This window comes from Kogia breviceps, chromosome 1, assembly GCF_026419965.1.
Source record: "Kogia breviceps isolate mKogBre1 chromosome 1, mKogBre1 haplotype 1, whole genome shotgun sequence".
In the NCBI taxonomy this organism is placed as follows: Eukaryota; Metazoa; Chordata; class Mammalia; order Artiodactyla; family Physeteridae; genus Kogia; species Kogia breviceps.
Window position 1 is genome coordinate 121378157 of NC_081310.1, and position 17188 is coordinate 121395344.

Sequence of the window (17188 nt, forward strand, 5' to 3'; positions counted from 1 at the left end):
ATAATTAACTGCATGATGATTGCTGGAGCAGAATGTTGCTTTTTTTTTTAATACTTGGAAGGTTATTTGGGGTGAAATACTTAGATTCCAGTCTCAAAACCCTGTGTTCATGTGGTACTCTAAGTACTTTTGTGTGATACTCCCTGTGTTGTTTTATCTCTTTTCTGTTTTTTTTTCTTTAAAACAAAACATACTCAAACACAAAACTCTCCTTCTAAGTGTCCATAAAGAATAAACGTCTCATTTTGTTATATTCTACTTTGTGCAATTGGCTGGCACATGAAATTCAACTTCGAGGGAAAGCACCATTGACTCATTACATACATTTTGCATCACTGCAGTGTAAGGTCTTCCCTATGTGTGTGGGAGAAGTTTCTGATCTTCTAAATGGGCATGTTTACTATTGCTGGTCTATCTCTTTTGTCAAAGCCTTTCTGAGCAGACATTCCTCTTAGTTTTCTTATTTTTGTGTCTTTATAGAGATAGTTACTTGTTGTGTATTCATAATATACCATGTGAATCACGAAAAAATATGTAGCACCTGCCTTTTTGTTTTGAGTCCATTATACTTATCCATTACAATGCTGTGCAGCCATTGGATGCATCATGTTTTTGATACAGGAGCCAGGGGAAGGATGACCTACTTGATACATTTCTTTTTTTTTTTTTTTGTACTTATACCTTTTTCAGTTTGAGGCATCTTTATTTCATTATTAGAGTGGCTGCTCTCTATGATATTCAAGGTTTTAATTTCATTCAGTGTGGGCAAACAGGGAGGTTTCATGTAGAGGCAGTTCTACTAAATAAAAACAAACAAACAAAAAAACCAAAAAAAAAAACCCAAAAAACACTTCCAGAAAGTATCGTATATAGATACGTTGTTGGGTTAAGGCTTTGGTAATGTTCAAGTGGGAGATAACTGAACACACAGCAGGGTCCCACTTAGTTTAACTGAGTAGGGAGGCTAGGAGAGAGAGGGGAGTGTCTAATTTATTAGGAGAAAATTCACTTTTGCATAATAATAAGTAATCATTTAAATGTTTTCTTTGGAATTAATACATATTTCAAGTAGTTATACAGGTAAGAGATTTGCAAGATATTTTGCTAAGGTTGAGGTTCTGTAGTTGGCAACCCTTTGAAGATCCTGTTCTCTGAAGCCAGGAAAAAACAGCCTGTTTCCAATTATAAATCACAAAAATAGGGATATTAGGCCAAGAAAAATGATCATTTGGGGGTTGGGTTGCTTTTTTTCAGAGGGTAAAGGAGAAAGGACCATAGATGCACATTAAAAAAAAAATCTGCTAGTTATTCTGTTGGTTTTCAAATGTTTTTCAAGCATTCTATATTGAAAATTAAGAATAATTTTAGGATTAAAGACTCTTCCTCTTTCAGCTCCTTTTTGTTTCTCAGAGAGCACACAGAAGAGCAGTTAGGCAGCTTCTGCTGAGACTGAGGGGCTTGGTCTCAGTGTTTTGGGACCCAGCTGGTATTACTGGTAAAGCCTTTTCCTTTCTGAATGGTGGCAGGTTATGGGCTTCCAGCATCATACCAGGTAGTTGATGCTATGATTTTTTTGTTTATACTTTACTGTGCTTTGAAGGAGATGTAGTCCCTGTGGATTAGCATTACTCTGCTCGGGGAGAACGACTAGCGATGCTAGTGTGAGAAGAATCAGAGGTGAGAAGCCTAACTGGGAGTTGGATGATGTGTGGGTGAAGATATTGTCCTCAGACTTGTCGGAAGCAACTAGCCTTTCTTAAATAAAGCCTGCTGCTAGTTTCAGGATTAGTGGTCCCATGAGACCCAGGTGTTAACTAAGAAATCTCCTTTCTACCGCCAGAAGATCACCACCAACAGATCCTAGTTCCTGTTTCTCACACCTTACACCTCCAGAGTGCTGAATAAAACTTTCCTGATGGTACAGAATCTTTGATAACAACGTAGTCTGTCGGGGCCAGTGGTGTGCAGCTATTGGCTCTTTTCTTCTCACCTCGGGTTAACAACTCGGCCTGCAGCAGGCCGGCTCCCACGCCCACTGCACCGTGACCCATGATGGGCGGGCGCCAGAAAAGGTGCTAAGTGCAAAATTCCGTGCTTGTTTTCAGTCAGCATCTTCATTGTCCTCTCTTTGGTGCATTTGCTGCTTTACTGTCCCCCACGTTTTATTACCTTGGTTTCTGGGAACTACTTGTCCTGGTTTTTCCCCATTTCCTGCCCTATCTGTCTTCAGTTTTCCTTCTCAGCGCTCGCTCCGTGGGGTTGGCGTTCTCCAGCTCGCATCTGCCCTTTCCCTCCCCTCCTCGGTTGTTCAGTGGCTCATGTTTCCATGCCTCAGTGGCCACGTCTGTGCCAGTAACTCCCAGTTTTATACGCTATACCCTATTTCCAGCAGCAACCTGGCTATTCTGTAGGTTTTACTGTTAGAACTAAGTCCCAAACCCGACATACAATTTCTCTGTGGTCCCCAGTCGCGACTCCTTTATTTCCTATGTCATTAAGTGGCACCAGTTATCAAGCTAGGAGCCTCAGGCATACTCAGTTTCCTTTTGCTTACTTCCCCCAGCTGAATCCCGCAAATCCCATGGTGTCTTACCTTTAACAGATCTCAACTGGCATTTTCTTTTCTTCCCCTGAGTTCCAGGAGACTTTATTTATGTACACAAATTAGAATTTCGTATAATTTTCAACTTATCATGACGTATTATTTATTCCTTTGACTTTTCTCCATCATTTTAACATGTAAACACCAATCTTAGCTCTAGAGTAGGAATTGGCAAAATAGGCCTGTAGGTCAAACCCTGCAATTGACATTTTCTTCTCCATTTCTAAATCGTCATCTCACCTGGCCTATTGCAGACGTATTCCAGTTGGTTTTCCAGGCTTCAGCATCCCTATCTCAAATTGTTCATCCATTATGATTGGTACCTTCTAAAATACAGATCTGTGTTTTCCTTTCTTACGTTTTGAAAGTGTCTGCTGTTCCATTATCCTTGGCATGGGATATCTGGTTATTTACAATGTAGCTCAGCCTACTTTTTCAGCCATCGTTCCTTCACTTCTTCTGTGAACCTCACTGTGCTCATACCAGACTCCTTATGGTTTCCAGAGCATGCTCTGTTCTCTCATGCCCTGTTTCTTTAGTACTGGTCTCTTCTCTAGAAGCCCCTCATTTCCCTCCTTCCTTGTGGCCCCCTGCTTACTCACCCAGGCTATTTCCATGGTCACCTTTTCTGGGGAAGCTTCACATGGCTCTTCCCTGGCAGGTGGTTGGTTGCTTCCTCCCTGTATTTCTCTTGCAGTGTTTCTCCTGCTGCCTTGTGAGAACTTACTTTCTTCTTCTGCCAGATTGTAGACTTCTAGAGCAGGATTGAGTCTTACTATCTTTGTAACCTAGGTGTATGGCATGGGCATGACATATATGTTGTCAAATTGAATTATTCAACTTGGTTCCATTTCTGTTAAAGCTTGGGGGAAAGGTCAAGTTTACAGCTGATATAAATTTTAACTTTTTGTAGAAAAGACAAAGGAAATAATCAACTCAGAATCATAGAGTTTAGCATTGGATTGAGGCTTAGAAATAAGTTTCTTCAGGTCCCTCTAAAGAGGAGGACAACCAGGTACAGAGAGGTTAGATGGTCTGCCCAAGACTGCACAGCTGGGAGTAGTGCTTCCCTCTGCAGTATTCTCCACCCAGTAGCCAGAATGGCCCTGATAAGACCTAAGTCAGATGCTGTTATTACTCTGATTAAAACACTTTCTTGTTCCTGCCTTTCTCACAGTAAAAACCCAAATCCTTATAATGATCCAGAAAGCCCTATGCAACCAGTCAGTGACTCCCTTGCCTGTGACCTCTTTGACCTCACTCCTCTGCTTTCTGGCTTGTTTACTCTGCTCCAGCTGCTTGACCTGCTTTACCTTCCTCATACTAGACACACTCTGTCTCAGGGCCTTTGCATGTGCTGTTTTCTTTGCTTGGAATGTTTTTCTCCCATATATCTACAGGGCTCATTTCTTTTTATTTTGAATTTAATTTTATTTATTTTTTTATACAGCAGGTTCTTATTAGTCATCCATTTTATACACATCAGTGTATACATGTCAATCCCAATCTCCCAATTCATCACCCCCCACCCCCCCCACCCCCCCACCACTTTCCCCCCTTGGTGTCCATATGTTTGTTCTCTACATCTGTGTCTCAATTTCTGTCCTGCAGACCGATTCATCTGTACCATTTTTCTAGGTTCCACATATATGTGTTAATATACGATATTTGTTTTTCTCTTTCTGACTTACTTCACTCTGTATGACAGTCTCTAGATCCATCCACGTTTCTAGAAATGACCCAATTTCGTTCCTTTTTATGGCTGAGTAATATTCCATTGTATGTATGTACCACATCTTCTTTATCCATTGGTCTGTCGATGGGCATGTAGGTTGCTTCCATGTCCTGACTACTGTAAATAGTGCTACAATGAACATTAGGGTGCATGTGTCTTTTTGAATTATGGTTTTCTACAGGGCTCATTTCTTGTAGGTCCTTACTCAAAACAAAAAAAACAAAGACTCCCAAATACTTCCTTTCTCTCTTCTCTGCTTTATTTGTTTTCTTAGCATTTATCTCTACCTCACGTATAATTATATATCTTGTTTATAGTTGGTCTCCCCTGACTAGAATGTAAGCTCCACAAAGGCAGGGATTTTTATATGTTTTATTACCTGTTGAATCCTAACACCTAGAAGAGTCCTGCACTGACTGAGCAGGCACTAGATAAATATTTGTTGGATGAATAAATAAACGAGAAGAAGCAAGATTTGTGGATTTCTTATAAATCCAGTTAAATGTACATTTATGGCATTAAAAAGGGAAAACCATCAGATATGTCTAGAAGGAGAATCTGATTTTTAAAAAGCCTCATTCTAGACCTGTCAGACTAGAACACTGACCTCTTTGTCTGACTTGATCTTTAATTGTCTGACTTGAAGCAGCAACCATGGGTTCTCCTCAGCCTTAAAAGTGGTTTGGGAAGACTCCCATTTTACCTCTAAGAGACTAGGGCTTGCTGTGGTTTCTCTCTGCCTGTGGTTTGCCCTTTAACCCATCGGACTGCAAAGATGAAAGTTAAATACAGCATTAAAGAAAAGAGCTGGGGGAGAGGGTATGGGGCAGAGGAGCAGAATTTCCTTGTGGCCCTGACATCTTCCCTTGGCTCTGGACCCATCTACAGGGCTGCTCACTGGACCTTCTAGAGTTGCTTTGGGGCTGTGCTGTAAGGAACTGTCTGGAGACTGCCAGGCCAGACTCTTAAGTTTTGCTTTATGTTCTTATTTCTTTGAAAAGAAATGTTTAGTTTTAGACAAAAAGGACATTGGAGAAAGGATTTTTTTAAAAATTAAATTAATTTTGCAGAGAGATTTTAACCTTTTTCAAGACAGCAGTTGAAATGACCACTTGTGGACTTCCCTGGCGGTCCAGTGGCTAAGACCTCCGCGCTTCCACTGCAGGGGACACGGGTTCCATTCCTGGCTGGGGAAGTTCCACATGCTGTGAGGTGCGGCCAAAAAAAAAAAAAAAAAAGAGAAACTACCACTTGCTTCTCTCAGTGGTGCTGGTGGGGATCTGGTCCTTTGAAACCAATGACTTAAATCCAAGGGGTGGTAAATTATACTTCTGAAGAAGCATCCAGTTCTTGCGGGTAGGGGTTAGGTTGGGTGTAGAGCTCATTTATGTTAGTGTAACATTGATGGTAGAGGCATTTGCCCCCATCTCTTTTTGTGATAACATCAGTATGGTTCCTACAGAGCCCTCCTCATCAGGACGGGAAGGCCAGCCAAGGAAGTCAAAGGCTTAGTAGGATGTTATTGACCATGTACAAAACTGCAGCATAATTTAACCCTGGGATTCAAAACCATCAAATTGAAAGTAAATTTTCTTGAATGGAGCTGTTGTCAATGACCTAGTTAAAAATCAAAGCTACCATTTCCTGAACCCTAAGAACATATGAGTTATTAAGTGCTTTATATGTTATTAACTTACTTAATCCTCATAACAACCCCATTAGGGAAATAGAATCATTATCTCTACTTTATAGACAAGGCATGGAGGTGTTTATTGAGTTGCCCACAGTTATACCACTGGAAAGAGGCAGGGCAGAAGTTTGAACCCAGGTAGGTTGGGTCCCCACCCTTTCCACTATACTATACTGTAGTCTGCTCCCAGAACACACCAAGCATGCTGTCAGTGCAGGGCCTTTGCACTTGCTATCCCTACTGCCTCGGATGCTTTTCCTTCAGATATTCATAGCTCTGCCTCTCATCACTGTGCTCAAATGTCACCTCATCTGAGAGTCCATCTAAAAAGGGTTCTTGGTCACCGATCCCACTTTGGGAGAGTGTGTTCCCTCCACACCACCAAGCAATTCTCAGGCACTGGCAGGGTGTCTAAGAATTCAGCTCAGCTCTGACGCTATCTACTATCCACCCAGAGATAGCATCATCTTCCACAGGTTAAAGACTCAGACCACTGTCTACTTCATTCACCAGTCAAAAGCCCAGGTTATTACCTGGGATTTTGACCCACTGGCTGCAGATTGGAGGTTCCCAGGACCTCCTCCCTGGACGTCAGACACCAGTCCCAGTCGCAGGTCCACATTGTTACCTGTACTTCTGACCAGGCTGGCTATAAATCAGAGATTCCCATGACCCCACCTTGGATTTGATTAGTTTGCTAAGAGCAGCTCACAGAACTCAGAGAAACATTTTACTTATTAGATCACCACTTTATTATAAAAGGATATAAGTCAGGAACAGCCAGATGAAAGAGAGGCATAGGGCAAAGTATGTGGGAAAGGGGCGCAGAGCTTTCATGCCCTCTCTAGGTGCCCCACTCTCCCAGCACCTCCATGTGTTCACCAACCAGAAGCCCTCTGGACCTTCCTTGTCGTTTTGGGTTCTTATGGAAGCTTCTTCACATAGGCACAATTGATCAAATCATTGGCCACTGGTAATCTCCCGAGGATGGGTAGGGGTAAGGGGTGGGACTGAAATTTCCAACCCTCTAATCACATGGTTAGTTCTCCTGACAGCCACCCCCCCATCTTTAGGTGGGGTCTAAAACTGACCTCATTAACATAACAGAAGACACCTTTATCTCTCTTGTCTCTTAGGAAATTCCAAAGGTTTTAAGAGCTTTGTGCCAGAAACAGGATGAAGACCAAATACATATTTCTTATAAATCACAATATCACACGTTCCCTGACCACCCTATCTAAAATAACATTTCTCCTCTCATCATTCTTTCTCTTTAACCTGCTTTATTTTTCCTTCACAGGGTTTACCACCATTTGACACATTACATATTGTCTGTCTCTCATTAGAAGGTAAACTCCATGAAAAGTGTCACGTTTAGTTCACTGCTGTGTCCCCAGCTCCCTGAACAGTGCCTGGCACATGGTAGGTGCTAATAAATAATGAATGAATGAAGTAAAATAAAACTGCTGATTGAGCCTTGCCTCCGTGGTTTCAAAACAAAATAACTTATCCCTTATGTCAGATCTAATCAGACTGCCCCTATCAGAAAGTGAATGTCTGTGCAGGGCCTGGTTGGTATCCATGGTGGAGGCGCTCCTGTTTGTAGTGGTTAAGAGCATAGGCTGTGTAATCAGACAGAGCTGGGCTCAAATCCTGGTGCCAGGATTTATTAGGTGGTGACCTTGGGGGTGGTTAACATCTTAAGCCTCACTATTCTCACTATAAAGTGTAGTTAAGGACATCTGTCTCCTTGGGTTGTTGAGAGGTTGAAATGAGAAATTGTGAAAAACAGTGCAGGTGTTCAGTAGATGTTAACTGAGATGTTTTGTGAGGTCAGAAGAAGAAAGTAGGGTGTTATCCTCTAATCAGATGGCGAATGTTGTAGAAACACGGGAATGACCACAGAATAATTACAAAGCAGCCTGTGGATAAGTCTTGGCTGTGCTACTTACAAGTTGTGTATCAGTGGACCAGTCATCGAGCCTTTCTAATTCTTGGTTTGCTAATCTGCAAAATTAAAGGCTTGGAGTACGTGTTATCTATTTCTAACATTCTGACTTGGCTCTGAGCAGAAGATAACATGGAACAAATCATACACAAGATGTTAAGGAGACAGTGTTTACAGTGGGCTGGGATTGTTCAGAAGTGGCTTTTGGAATGAGTTGAGGGGAACGGATAGATTTCGTGGAGTTGGAGGAGTGGAATAAAAATGGCAGCTTTGATGAAATGGGAAGATCTGACAAAATTCAGGTTTTGTTTGCATTGCTTGTAAGATAATTCATTAAAATTTTTTTTGTTTCTATAAGTTGTGTGTTAAAAATAGCTAATGTAGTATTAGTATTTTATTTACACTTACATTGTCAAGTTGAATGTTTTTCTGGGATAATACTTTTTAGTTTTGTTGTCATTCCTGCTAGTCATTACATGATCATGCATTTCAAATTTCCACGAGTGTGTTTGAAGTTTCATTTTATAGGAGAGATTCAGGATTAGTTGTTAGTCCTTATAACGGCAATCATAGGTAAGGTAGAGAATAAAAGATTTTCTTGTTTAATCTCTTCATATTGAGATGAAGCAATTAAAGCCTCAAATGAAGTGACTTGTCTGAGCTTGTAACACATGTTGATGCCAGAATTCTTGCCTCTCTTGTCCCTTTGAGGCTGCCTGAGGTGTAGGTTCTTTCTTATATACAACTCTTACTTGTTAGCTTATCATTGATTATTGAGAAATGTTCTGATAATTCACCATCTTTTTCTTTTTTTGCGGTACGCGGACCTCAAATTCACCATCTTTTCATACTGTTTCTCATTGTAATGTACAAGATAGTATTTTATACTTGTGATCCATATGGTACATTCATTGGTTGCCTACTATATGCCAAGTGAGCCAGGGAGACTGTCGTCCCTCTTTCTGGAGTAAACAGATGAGTGCGAAAACCATACCCAGAAGGAAATAATTACATGGAGATTTACCAACAGGTTTGAAGTGGACTACGTTCTACTTCGGAGGCCTCCTTAAAAAAGTAATGCTTATACAAAGACCTGAGGCCTTGAAGATGTTTGAAATTGACCATATTAGGGGGACCATGGAGGGTCATTGAGTTGCAAAACGTGAACATCACTTCTGGAAGCAAGGGCTTGGCCCTTTTGTAAAACTGAATTAAGGTGAGCATGGCTGGAGAAGATGCAGAAGATGAGGTGGGACTAAATTGGCAACACCCAGCAACCATGCAAAGTGTTTTGGTCTTTATCCTGACCGCAGTGGGCAACCATTTAAGGGTTTTAATTCTTAATGTTTCACAATGCCTGGGCTGCTGAGCCCTTTCCTTACCAAATAATATCAGTTAAGTGATTGAAATGTATCTGTTGAGGGATTAGCCCCACCCAAGAGAAAGAATTTTATATTGGAAGTCAGTGAGAGGAATAAAAAAATGTGCTTAATTGTGATTAGCAAAATAGTCTCTTGCTGGAGTGTTTATTCTGAGTTCATATATTTGCAGAATCCCTGCAAATATAAATAAAGATGTGAATCAAATATTTTAGTAAATTAGTACATATTGTACAAAATAGTCTATTGGAGGTCTAGAAGGTGTAGCTTCCCCAAAGCCTTTTTTTTTGTTTTATTTTAAAATTTTTTTCCCCAAAGCTTTTTTAAAATAGCTTGGTGCTTGCTAGGGCCTGAGAATATTCAGCTGTGCTGACTTTGCTGGAATAATTGCAGCTTTGTGATTTAATAAGCCCTTCTGGTGATAGCTGATTCCTTTCTCTAGGCAGCTGGGTTAGTTTGGTGGCAGTGCCAGGCTGAGCTCCGCAGCCTCCTGGCTAAACCCTTGAAGCTAATTTGGGAATCATAAGGTAGCATTGAGGAGGGCCATGCAGCCAGATCCCTGTAACTTAACACCAGAGCTGTTGAGGCAGCAGCTTTACTACCCTTTGGGAACAGCATTGCAATATTAGGACTATCTTTAGGACTAATATCTTATATTAGGTTTGGAATCATTATTTTTTGGTGATGAAGGGAATTTTTGAAATTCTAGATGACAAAGTCTAATCCTAAGATTAATACAAACTTTGATGTAAACTGTTATTTATATTATCTTGTTACTGGTAGTTTGCTTGTTTTTTTTTTTTTTCAAAGACTAGATGTATTTTAATCATAATAACTGCAATGACTTATTTTTTAAAAATGTACTGTGTGGGCCAGGTGTTGTTTTAGGTATCATGCCCATATTCTATCTCATATATTGCAGTAAAAATATCATTACTATTTTACAGATGAGGGGGTGATGGAGGCTAAATGACTTATCCAGTGTAAGACATCTGGGTAAGCCAGGTTTGGAACCCCAAGAGTAGTTCTCTATTAATTCTAGCTTAAAATGATAAGCAACGGAAATCTTTGGATGCAGAAATATTAAATGTGAAAGGTAGTTCCTGGAATACTGCAAGGGTGGGTAAAAATATCTGTCCTACTTCCCTGGTGGTGCAGTGGTTAAGAATCCACCTGCCAACATAGGGGACACGGTTTCGAGCCCTGGTATGGGAAGATCCCACATGCTGCGGAGCAACTAAGCCCGTGTGCCACAGCTACTGATCCGGTGCTCTAGAGCCCATGAACCGCAACTACTGAGCCTGTGTGCTACAGTTACTGAAGCCCACATGCCTAGATCCCATGCTTTGCAACAAGAGAAGCCACCGCAATGAGAAGCCTGTGCACTGCAAAGGAGAGTAGCCCCCGCTCGCCGCAACTAGAGAAAGCCTGGGCACAGCAGTGAAGACCTAACTCACCCCCCCAAAAAAATAAATAAAAAAATAAAATAAAAATCTGTCCTAGTTTGTGAACTTGAAAGAAACCTGGTTTTCACAACCTTGTGAGATGTGTACATGCCCACTCTCCCCTTTTTGCTGTATTTTTCTTGGGAAGTGAGATCTGCTGTGCTTGGGATAGACAGAGGGCTTTTAAGGACTGACTGACGGTCAGCCCCAAGAAAACTAAGGATGCTGGGGCCAGAGATGTGTTGGTTATACTCTCTGTAACCAACAGGAGTGAGGGTGGGCCAGGCCCTAGAGGGGCAGGGGAGAGCAGAGCCCAGCTTCTCTGCACATCTCATACCCTCTGTGCTTCCTGCCTTCCTTTACTGGGTCTTCATGTGGAATTCCTATCCACAAGTATAGGTAGTTCAAGAGTAATCCTCCTTTTTTCTCCCCTTCCACTGGCAGTCATAGAATATTGGGACTTTCTTAGGCTTCAGGATAATAATTCTCTTTGGTAGAGACAGCCTGCTAATGATAAGTAATGATAGCTTTTATGCTGTTATGTGTACAATTTCATTTGATTCTTGTAACGGCCCTGTGATGTAGGTAAGGTTACAAATGAAGAAACTGAGGTGCCATTCTGATCCAAACCATGTTTCTTATCTGACCTGCTGTCAGAGTCTTAACTGAACATCCAAGCACTCTGGGCTCTCTTCAGTCTCTTCTCCACATGGTACCCAGGGAAATTGTTATTTATTTTTAATTAAAAATTTTTTTCAGTTTTATTCAGATATAATTCACACATAACATTGCATAAAATACAACATAGTGATTTGATGTATGTATATATTGAAAAATGATCACCACAGTAAGTTTAGTTAACATCCATTACCTCACATAGTTAATTTTTTTTTTTTACTTAACATTTTTTTTTTGGCTGCATCATGCGGCATGCAGGATCTTAGTTCCCTGACCAGGGATTGAACCCGTGCCCGCTGCAGTGGAAGTATGGAGTCCTAACCACTGGACCACCAGGGAATTCCCTACTTGTGTTAACTTTTTTTTGTGTGTGTTAACTTTTAAGATTTATTTTCTTAGCGACCTTAAAATATACAATACAGTATTGTTAACTATAGTTGTTATGTTGTACATTACATCCCCAGAACTTATTTATCTTATAACTGGAAGTTTGTACCTTTTGACCACCTTCACCTATTTCTCCCACCCCTCACCCCCACCTCTGGCAACACCAATCTGTTCTCTGTTTCTAAGAGTTCAGTTTTTTAGATTCTACATATGTGTCCTACAGTATTTGCCTTTCTCTGACTGACTTATTTCTCTTAGCATAATGCCTACAAGGTCCATCTCTGTTGTCACAAATGGCAGGATTTCCTTCTTTTTTTATGGCTGAGTAATATTCCATTGTGTACATACCACATTTACTTTCTCCATTCATTTGTCAGTGGACATTTAGGTTGTTTCCATGTCTTGGCTATGGTAAACAATGCTGCAGTGAACATGGGTTTGTAGATATCTCTTTAGCACAGTGATTTAACTTCCTTTAGATATATACCCAGACGTGGAATTGCTGTATGATATGGTAGTTCTATTTTTAATTTTTTGAGGAACCTCCCTACTGTTTTCCATAGTGCCTATACCAGGGAAACTTTAAAAACGTAATCGGATCGTTCCACTTTCCTGCTTAAACTCTTTCTTGAACCTGTTCCTCTCTTTTCCCTTTGACTTTGCAGCCATGCTCCCTTCAACATCAGTGACCTGTAATGGTTCCTCTACTGTAATGTCATCCTTCACCAGAGCTTTTAAATCTCTACTTATCCTTCAGGTTGTGGATACCTTTTCTTTAGGGCCCTTATCATAGTGTATAATTACATATTTGTGTTTATCCCACCACACTTTAAGTCCATGAGAGTAAAAGAACATGTCTCTTTTCATGGCCATTATATTCCCATTGCCTGGCATGGAGTAAGCAATAAATAAATATTTACTGAAGGGAGAAATGAAGCTCAGGAAATTAAATATCTTGCCTAAGGTACTAAATGGTGTTACTTTTACTAGAATATAAGCACCATGAGGGCAGGATTTTTGGCTCCTTTTTTTTTTTTACTGCTATATCCTTGGTATCTTCAACAGTGCCTGGCTCTTAGTAGTAAATATGTATTGAATATTGATTGTACTTAGATGCAATTCCAAAGATTTCTTGTCCAAATCCAGGATTTTTCTCCTCTTTGTGCCAAATCTGTCTGAAAATGGGGATTTGGAAGTAGCTAGTTTCTCTGTGTAGCTGAGAAATCTGAGAGTTGCAACTCAGGAAGGTGGCTTTGCTCTCTCTGTGTACAAGTCTTAAAGGGCATCCAAATGTCATCGGACAAACAACAGTATCTGTTCTACATGTTGCGCACCTCTTTTTACAGGCTGCCAAGCTAGATATTGATGTCCTCCATCCTGCCTCTTTTCTAAATCCCCTGAATAACATGTTGAATATCCATCAGAACAATTATTCTACCAGCTTTTATTTAACCATTTGCAGACTTAACAGTATACCTTTCTCAAAAAAATTCACTTAAATGACCAGACTAGAAACAATTTAATGATCTGCTAGAAAACCTTTTCATATTGAAGGTACCAGAAAATCAGGTGTTATTTACTATTTGAGTTTAGGGAATGGCCATCTTTTATTCCACTCAATATATCTCTGTCTTTAAGATCTTCACATTTGTTGAATATTTTCCTTGTTGGAGGCTAAACAGTCTTAGTGTTAAGATATGATTATGCAAAGATTTGTGCTTCATCTTCACAGAACTTTAGTCATACAACATCACCAAGGATTGTTTATTTATTATAGCTGCCACCCACAGTCCTGAAGTCAAGTCACAGTTTGTGATCAGTAATGATTTGTGCGGAGTACATATGTCAACATGGAAGTACCAGTGTCTGGTGGCAGCCATGGCAGACTTCCCCCTCTCTTCGAAAAAAAATTCTGTTTCCAGAAATTGAGTATGGAGGGAGAGAAAATCGTTCCTAGTTTGTGGCAACAGACCTGGAACTGCAAGGTAGGGTGCTGGTCATGGAAAGACCTGGTTTCTAGTCTTGACTCTGCCTTATTATTTAGGGCAAGTGCTGGGCTTGGAGATTGGGCTCCTCTTCATCCATGAATCCTGTTGACTTCTTCTAACTTTAAAAGCTGTTCATGTTATCTTTAGCATGCTAATTCTTTTAATTGAGAAATTGATTGGCTGGAAGCTAATTTAAGTTCTGATGTTGAATAATCTCATGTTCATAGCCACTGTGTTGGCCATCTAAGGGGAAGTTGGCAATTTTTTCTTGCTGGCTTTTAGCCTATTGCCAGATGTCATTTCACCACATTTTTCCACTAAGATAGAACAAGATTTTCTCTTTAAAAAACATCCTGGTCAACCCAGGGAATACTGTTCCCAACCAATTCCTTTTGAACATTAGTTTAACCGTGATGGTTTTGGGGACTTGTTTGGGTAGGGGTTTTCAGCTTATCCTGGTCTTTCCCTGTGAATTCTGTTGTATCACTAGAGAATGTGGGGCAGCACACAGTTTAATGGCCTTAGAAATAGATACAGGGGAAATTAGAAGAATTAGTATCACATTCTTTTTTTAAAAAAGTCCGTTAAAGTCCCACTCAGAATTGTATTCTGTTCATTTGCGGATACTATAAGTTCTGGTACCCTTTGAATGGAATACATTACTCTGAAATGTGGGCGAAATGACTACTACACAGTAGACCCCAAATTGCTCTTTCAAGATTTCAGAGTACCCTATTTATATTCTAAAGGAAGCATTTAGTTCTTAAAGTCCAAAGAGATACAGTGAGGTCAGAAAACCAGAGTGGTGAGTCCCTGGTCTTTGCAGACTGAGTGTGATATAACTTCAGAGAAGGAGAAGTTTGTATTTCCCTAGTTTTATTCAAGATCTGCGACTTTTCCAAAGCCTTTGATCATCCTGCATTCTTCTAGTTGGGGAACTGATCCCTAAGTCGTGTGTTAAGATGCTGATGTATGCAAGTCTTGGCTAAAACTGGAGTTCCACTGAATGGAACGACATGCTTCCTTTTTTTATTCTCCTCCGCCTTAGGGTCCTGTCACCACATTGGGAAGATTAGACAAAAATTCTGTGCAGTTTATTTTCTTTTTGAACAAGTTACATTATGGAGGGACTTTTAAACTAAAAGAAGAAAAGCTCCCTCTTTGAAGCAGCAGTGTGTAAGTTTCAACTTGTCTTGGACTTCCTTGGAGATGTTTTAAGATCCGGTGTAAACTTGCTGTGGTTTGCCTTTGGGCATCAAACTGTTTAGCTTGGCTCTGTTGTATCTGTAATTGCTACATTTTAATAATTACCTAATATTCTTGTCAGCAATTTGCAGTCTATATTTTTAATAGAACCGTTTGCCTTTCTTTTCCACAGGTTCATTCAGACCTGGTTTAAGCCCCAGATTAACGTGCATAGCTCCACGGAGCCTCTGCAGCTGCGGGCAGGGGGTGACACAAGCTCATTAAATATTCCCACAAGCCTCGTGCTGGTTATATAGTTTGTATGCACCATAAAAATCCTCTGGGAAGTCATATTCTTCTGAAATCTCCTTACAGGGTTTTGCTTTATAAAAGTTGCCCTTAGCCTTTGTTGAAATAGCATATTCTTTTAGAGTTTTTCTTATTGATCCATTCAGGAAATCTAATTTTTTTAAAAAAATTAAATTTATTTTTGGCTGTGTTGGGTCTTCGTTGCTGTGCGTGGGCTTTCTCTGGTTGCGGCGAGCGGCGGCTACTCTTTGTTGCAGTGCGCGGGCTTCTCATTGTGGTGGCTTCTCTTGGTGCGGAGCATGGGCTCTAGGCGCGCAGCCTCAGTAGTTGTGGCGCGCAGGTGGAGCGCAGGCTCAGTAATAGTGGTGCACAGGCTTCGTTGCTCCGCGCATGTGGGATCTTCCTGGACCGGGGCTTGAAACCGTGTCCCCTGCATTGGCAGGTGGATTCTTAACCACTGCACCACCAGGGAAGCCCAGGAAATCTAATTCTTTGAAGGGAAAACAATAGGGACAAATTCTTTTTGCTGTCATTGACTTTTAGGTTAACAGAGGAGACTTCCGTTACATGTGAGGTGATGTGGAATTATGGTGACAGAAATGTTGGACTTCAAGGGATGATTGAAGTCAATTTTATGGTGTCCAAAATTGTGTCTATAATTTAGTCAGTTTTTGAGATAAACCATTGTGCCACCAATGGATTGTGCCTCAATTTGACTGGCAATTTTTTTCTCTTAGTGATTACACTCTTTAGCTTATCTCCTTTTTGTGTCCATTGTAGTGTTTATTTAGCAGCAAACAAAAGACTAAACTGGTTTTCCAGTAGCTAAGAATAATGTGAATAATCACACACTAATTTCTCTACTTTCTTGGTATAAATATACCTCAAAGGGAATGGACAAGCATGATAATAATAGCTAACATTTATTCATTGCCTATTATGTGCTAGGCACTGTTGTAAGCAATGTATATATATTAACTCCTTTAATCCTTACAACAGTCCATAGCATAGTTTCATGCACAAAGAGTATTCTGGTCAACATCATCCATTTGGTAGGTGGCAGAGTGGATCCACACCTAGGCAGACCTTTAACTGCCATCATAATCTATATTTACTCACACTAGGCTTTTAAAATCACTGTCATACCAAGATTGAACTGCAGTACCTCCTGCATATGTAATAGTTTAGTTTTAAAGCATATCTAAAAGTTATTTTTGAAATTAGAACTTTGTTATTTCTGGGTAGGTAATACTTGTAAAACCCAAATGGGAGTTCAGTGAAAAGGTTCCTGCCCCCTCCCACCACTGTCCCCCAATCACCCTGTTTCTCTCCTTCTCAGGGGCCATTAATGTTACTACTGCAGGGAACCATTTAAAATATCTTTCTCTTAACAATGATGCAGTGAACTAAGACCATTTGATTAGAAACTTATTTTTCCATTGTTTTTATACTTTTGTACTGTATCTACAAGTGCCCAAACTGGCTTTGTCTCTAAAGGTAGCAAACTGGTTCTGGGGATGCAATTTTCTGGATGAGAGTAACAAGGCTGCAGTCTCTAGCTGTTTGAGGTGGGTGATCTTGCTTTGCCCAGGGCTTAGATCAAGCAGGGTCTTTATAACTTTTTTCTAGTTGTTGGATAATTTTTTTTCCTGTTAACAGGAATCATGTCCTCACACAATGTCTGGAACATAGTAGGTGCTCAGTAAACATTTGTTGAATTGCACCTTCTATGGTTGTGCCAGGCTCAACGAGATAAGGCTGGAAATACTTTGGAGTGTCTAAATGAGGTGATCTTTAGGGCCATAGGAGGATATTCCAGTTCAGCAGACCTTCACAAAACTC

The 17188-nt window shown here is 40.4% G+C and overlaps 1 protein-coding gene and 1 long non-coding RNA gene across 16 annotated transcripts in view; both read left to right on the plus strand.

Annotated features, from left to right (window-relative positions):
* Nucleotides 1–17188, plus strand: part of LOC136794872 (uncharacterized) — a 340829-nt gene that overhangs the window by 125666 nt on the left and 197975 nt on the right. The gene's annotated exons all lie outside the window — the stretch shown is intronic.
* The window catches only part of TGFBR3 (transforming growth factor beta receptor 3), a 200584-nt gene that overhangs the window by 6586 nt on the left and 176810 nt on the right, over nucleotides 1–17188 (plus strand). Inside the window, exon 2 of one of the 15 annotated variants that reach the window (XM_067042721.1) lies at nucleotides 7328–7449. The exons of the other annotated variants lie outside the window; for them this stretch is intronic. The gene's annotated coding sequence lies outside the window, so the exon portion shown is untranslated. The remainder of the gene's footprint in view (nucleotides 1–7327; nucleotides 7450–17188) is intronic. 15 annotated transcript variants of the gene reach the window in all.